At 41.4% G+C, this 11991-nt stretch overlaps 1 protein-coding gene across 6 annotated transcripts in view; it reads left to right on the top strand.

The window, feature by feature from the left end:
* The first annotated feature begins 807 nt into the window (after nt 1-807).
* Nucleotides 808-11991, top strand: part of LOC132820267 (endoplasmic reticulum membrane adapter protein XK-like) — a 37027-nt gene continuing 25843 nt past the window's right edge. For 2 of the 6 annotated variants that reach the window (XM_060832287.1, XM_060832285.1), the window contains exon 1: nt 808-1166. The gene's annotated coding sequence lies outside the window, so the exon portion shown is untranslated. Of the gene's footprint in view, nt 1167-1315; nt 1382-5163; nt 5195-11991 lie in introns of those variants that run through there. The other 4 variants (XM_060832284.1, XM_060832286.1, XM_060832283.1 and 1 more) reach the window with 4 other exon arrangements.

Here is an 11991-nt window from a genome sequence, read left to right as displayed (position 1 = left end):
GCCAGATGAAACATGAACATCTATTCCCCTGCAGAAGGAACACATTAACTCTGGCCGCACTTTGGTGACCATTGGTTATATGAGCCAATGGGAAGTATGCCATTTTTCAGAAGACTGAAATATTAGCAGTGAAGTACCTAGAGGGGTGGAAGTTAATTCTTTGTTTGGATTCTCTGGTGAGGGTCTCATTTTCCTTCTGGTAGATCTTTGTGTTCATCCTGTTTGAATCACACAGTTTAGGAGAAGGCAAACTGGTGCTGCTGGAATTATTTTCAGTGGCCTTGTTTCTATTTTTGTCCTACAGCAGCGGTGGAACGTGCAACTGTTTTTGTATACTGTGTTGAGTTTTGTAAAGAGTAACGCATAATGACCTAACCTTGTGCACTGCTCCGAATCAGAACAAGCATTCCACTAACTGCAATTATCTGTCTGGTGGTTTGGGAGGATATATTCTTTGGTCGTCTTCCATATATTGAGTCTTAGCAATTGAAAGTTTAATGAAAACCGCAAGACAAATATTTCAGGTACCTGCTGTTTAAATAATTACATGATCATAACACGTCCACGTTTAAGATTTGCCGGAGACCTGAAATTCTAGTCAGCTTCTGTGCCTTCCAAGGAGCTGGCAAAGCCTATCCAACAATAAAGACGTGACCTTTAATGCGTCAGGGGCAAGCCTATCAATATTCATATGTCCCTGTAAATGAAATAAAAACTGAAATAACTCCACAGGTCTGGCAGCATTTGTGGAGGGAGCAAACAGAATGGTATATGCTTTCATGAGGTTTTTTTTTCCCAATCAGCCAGTTCAGAGATATCATCATACACCCCTGGAACAGGTGGGACTTGAACCCGAGCCTTCTGACTCAGGGTAATTGGGTGTAACTGTGTTGCAAGTTATCGGAGCCATGATACTGACTCAATGCTGCAACTAATTGCCAAGGCTGCACTCGCGCTAAGTATATGTAATGTAGGTTTCCTTTGACGAAGTGACAGACTGTCCTGTGATCCTCTCCGACTCTGAGGCAACCGGAACGTCTTTTGAACAACTTTTCCGGACTTTAAAGTTCGAACGTTCCTACAGCAATAAGGCGGAGTTTTTCAAAGTTTGTACCGCGACAAAAAAAAAGTTGTGAAAGCAAACAACAGTGGGCGGAGGTCACAAGGTTGGTGTTTATCTTCTCCATTTCTTTCAGGATATTCTTACTCTTTTTTTTACCCACATTGAGGTGTTTCTTCCCCCCCCCCCCCCGGCTGGGGGGAAGGGTGTGGGTTCTGGGGTCATTGGGAGGAGTTTCTCTCGCCGGGGGCTGCTGGGCTGTCAGGGAGGTGTTTCCTGAGTGAGGTAAAGGCGCCGACTGAGAGCCAGCTCAGTTCACAGGTAAGCGGCAGAACGTGAGACTTATGTTCCAAATGGGGAGGGAGCATGATTTTGACCTCTTGGTCTGAAGCTAAGCTGTAAATGTAGCCTTTTACCGGATTGGTTCTGATCATGTTCAGGCGCCTAAAGGCGTTGCTGTCTCAGGAAAATTATTTGTTTTATCTTTTTGGCGCTTTGAATATGTATGCACCATGTCAGTGTTGGTAGACTCCTGAAACCAACAAGGTGTGTAAATATTCCAGTATGAAAATGTGCACAGATGTGCACAGAGCTAGTGCTTTGTGCTGAGCTGGGAAGGTTGTTTTTAAATTTACTCTTAAGACGTGGGTGTCGCTGGCTGATTGGCGTTTCTTACCCATATCCTGTCACTCTTGAGAAAGTGGTGGGGAGTTGGTTTCTTGAACTGCTGCAGTCTGTATGCTGTAGGTTTGGCTTTAAGGGAGGGAATTCCAGGAATTGATTTAGCAACATTCAAGGAGTGGCGACATATTTCCAAATCTGGATGACCAGTGACTTGGAAGGGACTTCCAGATGGTAGCATTCTTTTGCCTGAAACGTTGATTTTTTTCCTGCTTCTCGGATGCTGCCTGACCTGCTGTGCTTTTCCAGCACCACTCTAATTTAGACAGCATTCCCATATATCGACTGTCCTTGTCTTTCTAGATTAAAGTGCTTGTGGGTTTGGAAGGTGGTGTGTGAGGATCTTTAGTGAATTTCTGCAGTGCATCTTGTGGATAATACACACTGCTGCAACTGAGCGTGGGCGGTAGAGAAAGTGGATGCTTGTGGATGTGTTGCCAATCAAGTGGGCAGCTTTGTCCTGGATGGTATCGAGCTTCTTGAGTGTTGCTGGAGCTGCACTCATCCAGACACATGGGGAGTATTTCATCTCATTTCTGACTTGTATTTGTAGATGATAAGCTTTGGGGAGCCAGGAGCTGAGTTACTTGCCACAGTATTCATAGTTTCTGACTTGTTCGTAATCACGGTGTTTATACGGCAAGACCAGTTGAGTTTCTAATCAATGATGTTGTGAGTAAGTCACCACAAGTTACCTTTAATTTACCAACTATTAAGGAATTTCACAGAAAATCAAGTACTGAAACAATGACTTAAACTTTTATTGCAATTAGCAATCAAAATAAGAACTCGCAAGTAAACGAGTTAAGCCTCACGTCTCAATTTTCCCTGTTCATTGTTACAGTTTGAAGACACAGCATTCCTGTCATTAACTCCTTAAATTCTTCGGCAGGGCAGTCATTTGCCCTTGTGGCATAAATCAGCCAGTTGTCAAGCAGATGTCTAAACAGTTTTGTTCATGTAGTGTTGACTCCTTTTCCCAAGCATGGCTATTTTCTTTCAATTCCTCTAAAAGTTTGTCTTTGTTCTTTAATTGTTTATGCCATGCAGAGTTATTGCTGATTCCTTTATGTTTACCAGTTTATATTTGTTGATTCATTCAATCCATCAACAGTTATTAAAGTTCTGAATTTTACTATCACAATCTCCCCTCTTTATTCATTATTTTTGATATGATGAACAAACTGTAGTATAATTTATCCTTTTCCACCAGATTGGTTCATGTACAAGATGGGGTTCTACACCATGCACAATTTAAAAATGCATTATTTCATTATGCAATGCAGATAATCTAATAATCGATAAATGATTTACAGATTAATGATCAGTAACTAAACCACAAACCAAAATTAAAGTAATAAACATGTCAGTAAGGGCAGTAAATTATTATTGTGAAATAACACTGCACAATTCGTATTGTGCTTGTAAGATTCTCATGTCTCAATGGAACTAATTTCCTCTTCAACTGTTGCATTTGTTGTTGATGCCAATGGCAAAACATGATTGTAATAGAAACAAGATAGACCAAGTACACAAAATGATGATAATAACAACTACATGTGAAATAATATGAACCCATGTGGCCGTGTGTGTATTTCTTCCCGAATTCCAGATGTCATCTCACCAAGAATGTTCCTTACAGATTTTAATATCTGTTGATTGTCTTTAAACTATCACTTGTGTACCTATCTCAAAATTCCTACATTTCTTTTAAATATTCCCTTTGCAGGACATTCTGGACTTCATACTTGCCAATAAGGCATAACCATTTCCCTAATTCTGACAGTCACATCAAAGGTCACAGAGTTTCCCCTCCTGATGTTAACCGATTCAGTTGTTCCTATGTGCATGGGCATTTAAGGGTAAATGCAAGATGTCGAATCAGTGATGGGACAAGATGATTCTGATAATCCTTTTTTAGAGATGTTGTGACGCAGTGTTCTCATTTGCTTGCATACCCAACTTTGATTGTTATCTGAAATGGTACTTAAAATTTTGAGAGTAAATGGACCTGTTCTTGTGCTGTACAGTTCTTTCTGCCGACAATGTTATGCTAAACATGATGCCAAATTAAATAATCCATTCTGCCTGCCCTTGGTCCATATCCCTCCATTCCTTGCATGTTCACGTGCTTATCAAAAAAGGCCTTAAATGCCAATCATATCTGCCTCCTCCACCACAACCCTGGCAACGCATTCCAGACTCCTTCCACACACTATCCTTGTCCCTCATATCTCCTTTGACCTTCCCCCTCACACTGAAATGCATGCCCTAGGATTAGATATTTCAACTTTATGGAAAAAGATCCTGACTGTTGACCCTATCTGTGCATCCCATAATTTTATAGACTCTATCAAGTCTTCCCTCAGCCTCCTTCGCTCCAGAGAAAATTTTGAGTTTTTCTAGTCTCTCCTTATAGTTCGTAAACTCTAATCTAGGTAGCATCCTGGTAAACCTCTTCTGTCTCCAAAGCCTCCACATCCTTCCTATAATGTAGCAAGCAGAATTGAACAGAATACTCTGTGTGGCCTCACAGTCTAGAAAGTTGCAACATGACATCCTGACTCTTGTACTCAATTCCCCAACCAATAAAGGCAAGCATGCCTTATGCTTCCTTTACCACCTGATCTACTTGCATGGCCATTTTCACGGAGATATGGGCTTGAAATCTAAGATCCCTCTATACAACAATGCTGTTTGGGCTCCTGCCATTAACTGTATACTTTCCTTAACATTTGATCTCCCAAAGTGCAGTGTCTCATAATTACCTGGATTAAAGTTAATCTACCATTTCTGTGCCCATATCTGCAACGATCTATATTTGACAACCTTCTGCACTATCTGCCAATCATTGTATTGTCTGCAAACTTACTGATATCCACCCTTTTACATTTTCTTCCAAGTCATTTTATGTATCATAAATAGTACGGTTCGCACTATGGATCCTTGTGGAACATCACTCGTCGCAGACATCCAACTTGAAAAACATCCTTCCACCACTATCTTCTGTCTTCTGTGGGAAAGCCAAGTCACTGGATTACATGCATTTTAATTTTCTGGATGAGCGTACCATGAGAAACCTTGTCAAAAACCTTACTAAAATCCACGTAAACAACGTCCACTGCTCTACCCTTATTGATCACCTGTATCACCTTGAAAAATTCAATCAAGTTAGTAAGTCATGACCTACACTGTACAAAGCCATGCTGACTGACACTAATCGGGCCATGCTTTTCCAAATGCATGTAAATCTTTTCTGTAAGAATTGTCTCCAATAGCTTTCCAACCATCAATGTGAGTTTCCCCAGTCTACAGTTTCCTGGATTATCCCTATTTTCCTTCTTTTACAGAGGAACAACATTAGCTACTTGTCAGTCCTCAAGAACCTCTCCAGTGGCTAACGAGGATACAAAGATCTTGGTCAATCTTCTCTCTTGTTTCTCTCTACCTGGGGTAGGTACCATCGGGTTCAGGGGACATATTCACCTTAATGCTCTTCATGCAACCCAACACCGCTTCTTGATCTCAAAATGCCCTAACATATTAGCAGGCTCCACACAAATCTCTCTATCCTTCATACGCTTCTCCTGGTTGAATAACAATGAAAAGTTCTCTGCCTGCAAGCACAAGTTCCCTCCTTTTATCCTTGAGTGGTCCTACTATCTTGCTAGTTGTCATCTTGTCTTTAATATATGTGTAAAATGTGTCAGGATTGTCTTTAACCTTACTTGCCAAAGTCATTTCATGGCACCTTATTGCTGTCCTAATTCCGTGCTTGAGTTATTTCCTGCTGAGTACAGTTAACTCTCTTTCATTACCACTAGATTCAAAACCACATATGGTATGGGGATAGGGCCATACCATAGTTTTATGTCTGTTGGCATTCCTTCAGTGCTGCCCCTTCAGCTCGACGAGCGGCTGACATGTTCTTGTGGTGACTGAGTCTCTGCAGCAAGTCCAGTTGAGTTTCTGATCAATGGTAACAGCAAAAATGTTGATCATAGGGGATTCAGTGATGGTAATGCCATTGAATGTCAAAGGGTGGTGGTTAGATTGTTTCTTATTGGAAATCCTCATTGCCTGTCATTTGTGCAGTATGAATATTGCGAAGACTCTATGTAAGTTATGATTAACACTCTCCACTGTCATGCCAACTGCAGACTTTTGGAATTTTAGAAAAAATGTAGATTCTCGTTTGTACTTTTTACAGTTGGCAGATTTTTTGTGCATTTGGCTAAATTATCTTCAGTCAAAATAATATTTTTATATTTAGGCAATAAGTATAACAGGCTGAAAATCATTTGTAGAATTAATATGAAATTGTAAAATGAGATTATTTCTTACTCAAATGATAACTGTGATATACTCTAAACATCTTTGAGTAAAAAGTGAGGTCTGCAGATGCTGGAGATCAGAGCTGAAAATGTGTTGCTGGTTAAAGTGCAGCAGGTCAGGCAGCATCCAAGGAGCAGGAGATTCGACGTTTCGGGCATGAAGAAGGGCTTATGCCCGAAACGTCGAATTTCCTGTTCCTTGGTTGCTGCCTGACCTGCTGCGCTTTAACCAGCAACACATATTCAGCTATACTCTAAACATACATAAAAGTACTATCACGAGCTCTTTTAAATGAATTACCAAATTACACTGACCCCCAGATGAATGTCTGCTGATATTTTAAAATGCCTTGATTCAAAGTTCAAGTCTCTGCTTTGAATATGCTTTATGATTGGGAGTCTATAGTCTTCAAGAGGAGGGAATTGTTCTCATCCATCCCAAAATAACAGTCCCTTTACTTTGCAATTATATACCCAGTTTTAGATATTCCAACTAAGGTAATAGTCTTTCAGATTAATGTTTCAGTGGAGGTTGGGGAAGGGGGCAGGAAGGGATTGTGTGTGTTTGATGTACCAGCAGGTTTTGCATCTTTTCTGGTTGTAGGGGAAGATATTTGGGGGTTCGGTGGGGAGTGGTGCATACCAGGGACTGTCGAAGGGAACGGTCCTTGCAGAAGGCAGAGAGAGGTAGTGAGGGGAGGATGTTCTTGGTGGTGGAGTCTAGTTAGTGTTGGAAAAAGTGTTTAAGGATGATGCCCCCCACCCATCGTGAACTCCCAGGTGCCTTCCCCTACAACCAGAAAAGATGCAAGCCCTGTGAGTACACCCACACCCCCTCCCCCAACCCACCATCTTCCAGGGCCCCAAACAGTCCTTCCAGGTGTACCTGCCTCTCCTCCAACCTAGTTTACTGCACCAGGTGCTCCTGGTGTGGTCTTCTCTACATCAGGGAGACCAAACGTATACTTAGGGAACGATTCACCGAGCATCGCAGCCTGGCCCGCAGGGGCTGACTGGACCACCCAGTCACTGCCCATTTTAATTTCCCCTTCCCACTTCTAACATGACCATCCTTGGCCTCCTCCATTGCCACAGTGAACCAAACCACAAATTGGAGGAACACGACCTCATCTCCCGCCCAGGCAGTCTCCAGCCCGGAGGACTCAACATTGAGTTCTCCAATTTCAAATAACCTCCCTTGTCATCCCCTGACTCCATTCGCAGCTCCTCCCATCCCTTCTACTACTCCCTGTCACCAACCAGATTCATTTCTCTCATTGACCAACCAGGTCGTACCCTTGACCTGTTTTCACCTATCACCACTTCACCATCCTGTCCCCACTGCCCCCTTTATCTTCAGCTCCACTCACACCCACCCCTGTCCTGAGGAAGGGTTATACCCGAAACGTTGACTTCTCCACTTGATGCCGCCTGGTTTGCTGTGTTCTACTCATGCCTGTGTATTTTGGATTCAAGCATCTGCAGTTTTTTGTCTCTAACCAAGTCCCCTCAGGATCCTGTGAGTCTTTTGAGATTACCTCTTATTCATCTAAACTCTGGTGGACATGCTGGGCCTGCAACCAATTATTCCTCACAAGATAAATCCAACTCTTCACCCTCCTCCTGCAAGTTCTAATGAACAGCCAAGTGATCCATTTCACCTTCTCGAAATAGTTTCAGTGTATTTGCATACTTTTCTAAATGAAACAGAAACTGGACACCATACTCACGGATGTGGCCTTACCAATGTTGTCTCTTGCACAAAACAAGTCTACTTGCCTTCCTAAACACTTGCTGCTTTATTAAAATTATGATTTAAGTACCAGAAAATCCAGATCTCCTCATACCTTTGCAATCTCTCAAGTTAAATAGTGTACTACTTTTCTATTTTTGTTGTCAAAGGGGACAAGTTCACATTTTCTCACAATATATTACATTTGCTAAATGCATGCACACTCATTTAAAGAGTCTGCACCGACATATTTATTTATTGTGTACTCTTCACAACTTACTTTCCTACCTACTTTTTGTCATCAGCAAATTTAATTTTTTTTTAGATATTTTTATTGAAAATTTTAACATGTTTTTACGAGTTTACAAAAAAAAACTAAAATAAGACACAAGTATAAACATTGATATACAGTTGAATCTTAAATAAATGATAACCAAAATCTATCAAACAAGAAAAAAAGAAATACCAAGAGAAAAAAAAAGACAAGACTCAACTAACTACTCATCTAACTTACACTCTGGTTAGTTGTATCATTAAAATTCTTACATTATTCAAGAGGGGAAAAAAAACCCCAACGGATAACACATAAATTGAGCAGTGATATCCATGCTCGGAATGTGTTAACATCAGATCACAACAAAACCCGTATTTATCCAAAACATCCCGAGCATAGAGCATATAAAATTCATACAACATAGAACATAGAAAAATACAGCGCAGTACAGGCCCTTTGGCCCTCGATGTTGCGCCAATCCAAGCCCACCTAACCTACACTAGCCCACTTTCCTCCATGTGCCTATCCAATGCCCGTTTAAATGCCCATAAAGAGGGAGAGTCCACCACTGCTACTGGCACGGCATTCCATGAACTCACGACTTGCTGAGTAAAGAATCTACCCCTAACATCAGTCCTATACCTACCACCCCTCAATTTAAAGCTATGCCCCCTTGTAATATCTGATTCCATACGTGGACAAAAATAAAAGCTCTTTAGTACATTCAGATCAATATAATAAAAAAAACTATTTCTAAATAGTAAAAAAAGTATAAAGCGTATTTCAATGTAGATCTCCCCCCTTATTTCCAGGGGGCATCACTTCCTTTCCAAAAAACCCTACCATAACCTCTCCCAACTAGTGCCCTACTTTTGACCCAGGCATCCCATGATAGGATAAAGAAAACTCAAGTATACTACTGAACTAGAACTAACAGTGAGTACCCTATCCCTCACCCACACCCACTCCTGGATATATTTGGTAATGCTGTATATGACTATAAAATTACAGTCTCAGCAAATAATAATTAATTATATTAATACAAAATAACAGGGGAAAAACAATCCTGCTCCCAAGGACAAAGATAAAATAAGGGAAGGTAGCCACCTTCCGCCCCCGTCTACATTAACTAGACCTCCTGGCCTATCCGGAGATAATATTAAACAGTAAGATAATGAAAGGAAAAAAGGGGGGAGGGTAAACCAGGGCAAAACAACAACAATTAACTCTTATAATTTGTCTAAGAGAGTCCAAAAGTTCCTTGGCCTTCTCCGGTGATCTGAAGTTATACACGGACCCTTCACGGCTGAAGCGTAGTATAGCTGGGTAGCGCAAGGAGTATTGAATGTTTAAATCCCTTAAACGTTTCTTTGCTTCATCAAACACCTTCCTCTTTCGGACCAAAGCTGGGGAAAAGTCCTGAAATAACATAATCTTGGATCCTTTATAAGTCATGGCTTGGGGATCTTTCCCAAGATTTCTGGAAGCTTCTAAGAGCATCTGCCTCTCCTTATAGCTCTGCAGCTGGAACAGGACTGGGCGTGGGCACTGGTTCGAGCTGGGTCCGCGTATTGCCAGCCGGTAGGCCCATTCCACCCTTACCTGGCCTGATCCAGCCTCCAGATTTAAAAGCTGTGGAAGCCACTGTTCAAGGAACCTTGTAAGCTGGCCTTCCTCTTCCCGTTCGGGAAGGCCCAGCAAACGAATTTTTTTTCGACGACCTCGATTCTCGAAATCGTTCTCTAAGGTCCGACTTGCTGCTCGAGAGTCCGGACCCGATCGACGGCTGATTCTGCAATGGTCTCGGAGGTCGCGGCCTTTAGCTCCACCCCTCCGACTCGGCATTCAATTTTTTCGATGCCTCGGTTGTGTTTTTGTAGCGCGGCCGAGAATGAATTCCATCAACTTCGGGACTCTTCAATAAAAGCATCGATCTTCGCATCGAGTTTGGAGATTATTTCCGCGAGGCTCGCCACAGTAGGTAAGTCCCCCTGGGTGGCTGCGGGTGCCTCTGCTGCAGCTGGGGAGGGTGGGGGAGAGGCGCCTGCTGAGAGCTGCGGGCTCCTTCCCTCTAGTCATTTTAACAGGAGACTGAACTGTATAAATTTAGTACTAAACCACTAACTACATTTAGTAAAAACTATATTTTTAATTGATTTGGTGAGTGTGGTGGGGAAGGGTTGCCCACTTTGCCTAGGTCTTGGGAGGAGCACTATAGACTCAGACTTGCTGAGTTGCCGCCATCTTGGATTTCCAGCAAATTTTATTTAACAATCATACATTTGGTTCCTTAATCCTTGTCATTTGATATTAACTGTACACAGTTGAGGCCTAACACTGATGCCACTGGCACTCCACTAGTTAATGTTTGCTAAACCAAAAATGATCCATTTATGCCTGTTCAGTTTCCTGTGAGCTAGCCCATCCTCCATCCGTCCCATTATGTTACCTCCTAATGCGATGTACTATTATTTCACATATTAACATTTTTGATGAGGCACTTTGTCAAGTGCCTTCTAGAAATCTAATTTGAGCACATCAACAGGTTCCACTTTATCCAAGTGGAATATTGGATTTTTTGAGAAAGTAGTGGAACATGATTTCCCTTTCACAAAACTATGTTGATTCTACCTAATTGCATTAAAATTTTCTAAGTACCCCAGGATATCCTCCTTTCTTTTTTAAAAAAAAAAATCCAGTGCATTCTGTTTGACATGTTAAGCTAAGTGGCTTGTATTTTCCTGGTTTCTCTCCTCCCTTGAAGAAGAACAGAGAATAGAATTAGGACTAGAGGTAGATAATAGATGAGTCACATTTCATGGGACTTTTTCAGAATCCAGGAATTTTAGAAAATTAAAACAAATGCACTTCATTAAAGACCCAAGGATAAAGTCCATCACGATCTGGGGAATTGTCAGTTTTTAATAGCAAATAATTGAGGTGAGGAGGGTTATGCATAGTCAGGTTTGGTTTCTACCTTCAGAGCTCTTGGCATTGAGAAGATCCTCGTTGTAAGACTTTACCACAAAATAGTTACTGATTTACATCATACCAAATGTACAAATTGCCTTGCATATTGTGTGGCTGCAATTGGTATATAATAGATTTTGGTGGTTTTATGTGTATCAGTGAAACTATCATGGTACTTTCAAGCAATGCTATTAACTATTAAGTTGTTAAACTACTCTTGTCTAACTTGTGTGTTAATTTGTTTGGAGAAACGTTTGTTCATAAATAATAGGCTGCTGTCCGTATAGTACAATCATGTGATTTTCAGAGCAATTGTATCTTGCTGAAAAATATAACCAGATTAACTAAAGCTGCAATTTATGTTGGTCCATATACTTCTAAACCTTTCTTGTCCATGTAATTGCCCAGATGCCTTTTAAGTGTTCTTAATGTATCTGCCTCAACCACTGCTGTTGGCAGCTTATTCCATATGTGTACCACCCTCTGTGTTTAAAAAAAAAGTTGGGCCTTAGGTTCCCTTTTATTCTTTCCCCATAAACCCTAAACTGACGCTGTCTAGTCCTTGATTCACCAACATGCGAAAAAGACTCAGTGCATTCACCCTATCCAGGTCTCTCATGGTCTTATATGCTTCTATATGATTCCCCCCCCATGGTCTTATATGCTTCTATATGATTCCCCCCCCCCCATTCTCCTGCACTCCTAAAGAAAAACCATCCTAGCTTGTCCAATCTCTCCCTATAACTCAGACGGTTCAGTCCTGGCAACATCCTTGTAAATTTCTTCTGCACTTTTTCTAGCTTAGTAACATCCTTCCTATAGCAAGGTGACTAAAACTGAACATTATACTCTAAATGCAGCCTCTCCAACATCCTGTACAGTTGCAACATAACTTCCCAACTTCTGACTGATGAAGGCCAGTGTGCCAAAAGCCGCACTC

The sequence above is a fragment of the Hemiscyllium ocellatum genome, chromosome 11 (assembly GCF_020745735.1).
Source record: "Hemiscyllium ocellatum isolate sHemOce1 chromosome 11, sHemOce1.pat.X.cur, whole genome shotgun sequence".
Classification (NCBI taxonomy): Eukaryota; Metazoa; Chordata; class Chondrichthyes; order Orectolobiformes; family Hemiscylliidae; genus Hemiscyllium; species Hemiscyllium ocellatum.
The sequence above is the reverse complement of the archived record's forward strand: the minus strand, read 5'-3'. Positions and strand labels throughout refer to the sequence as shown.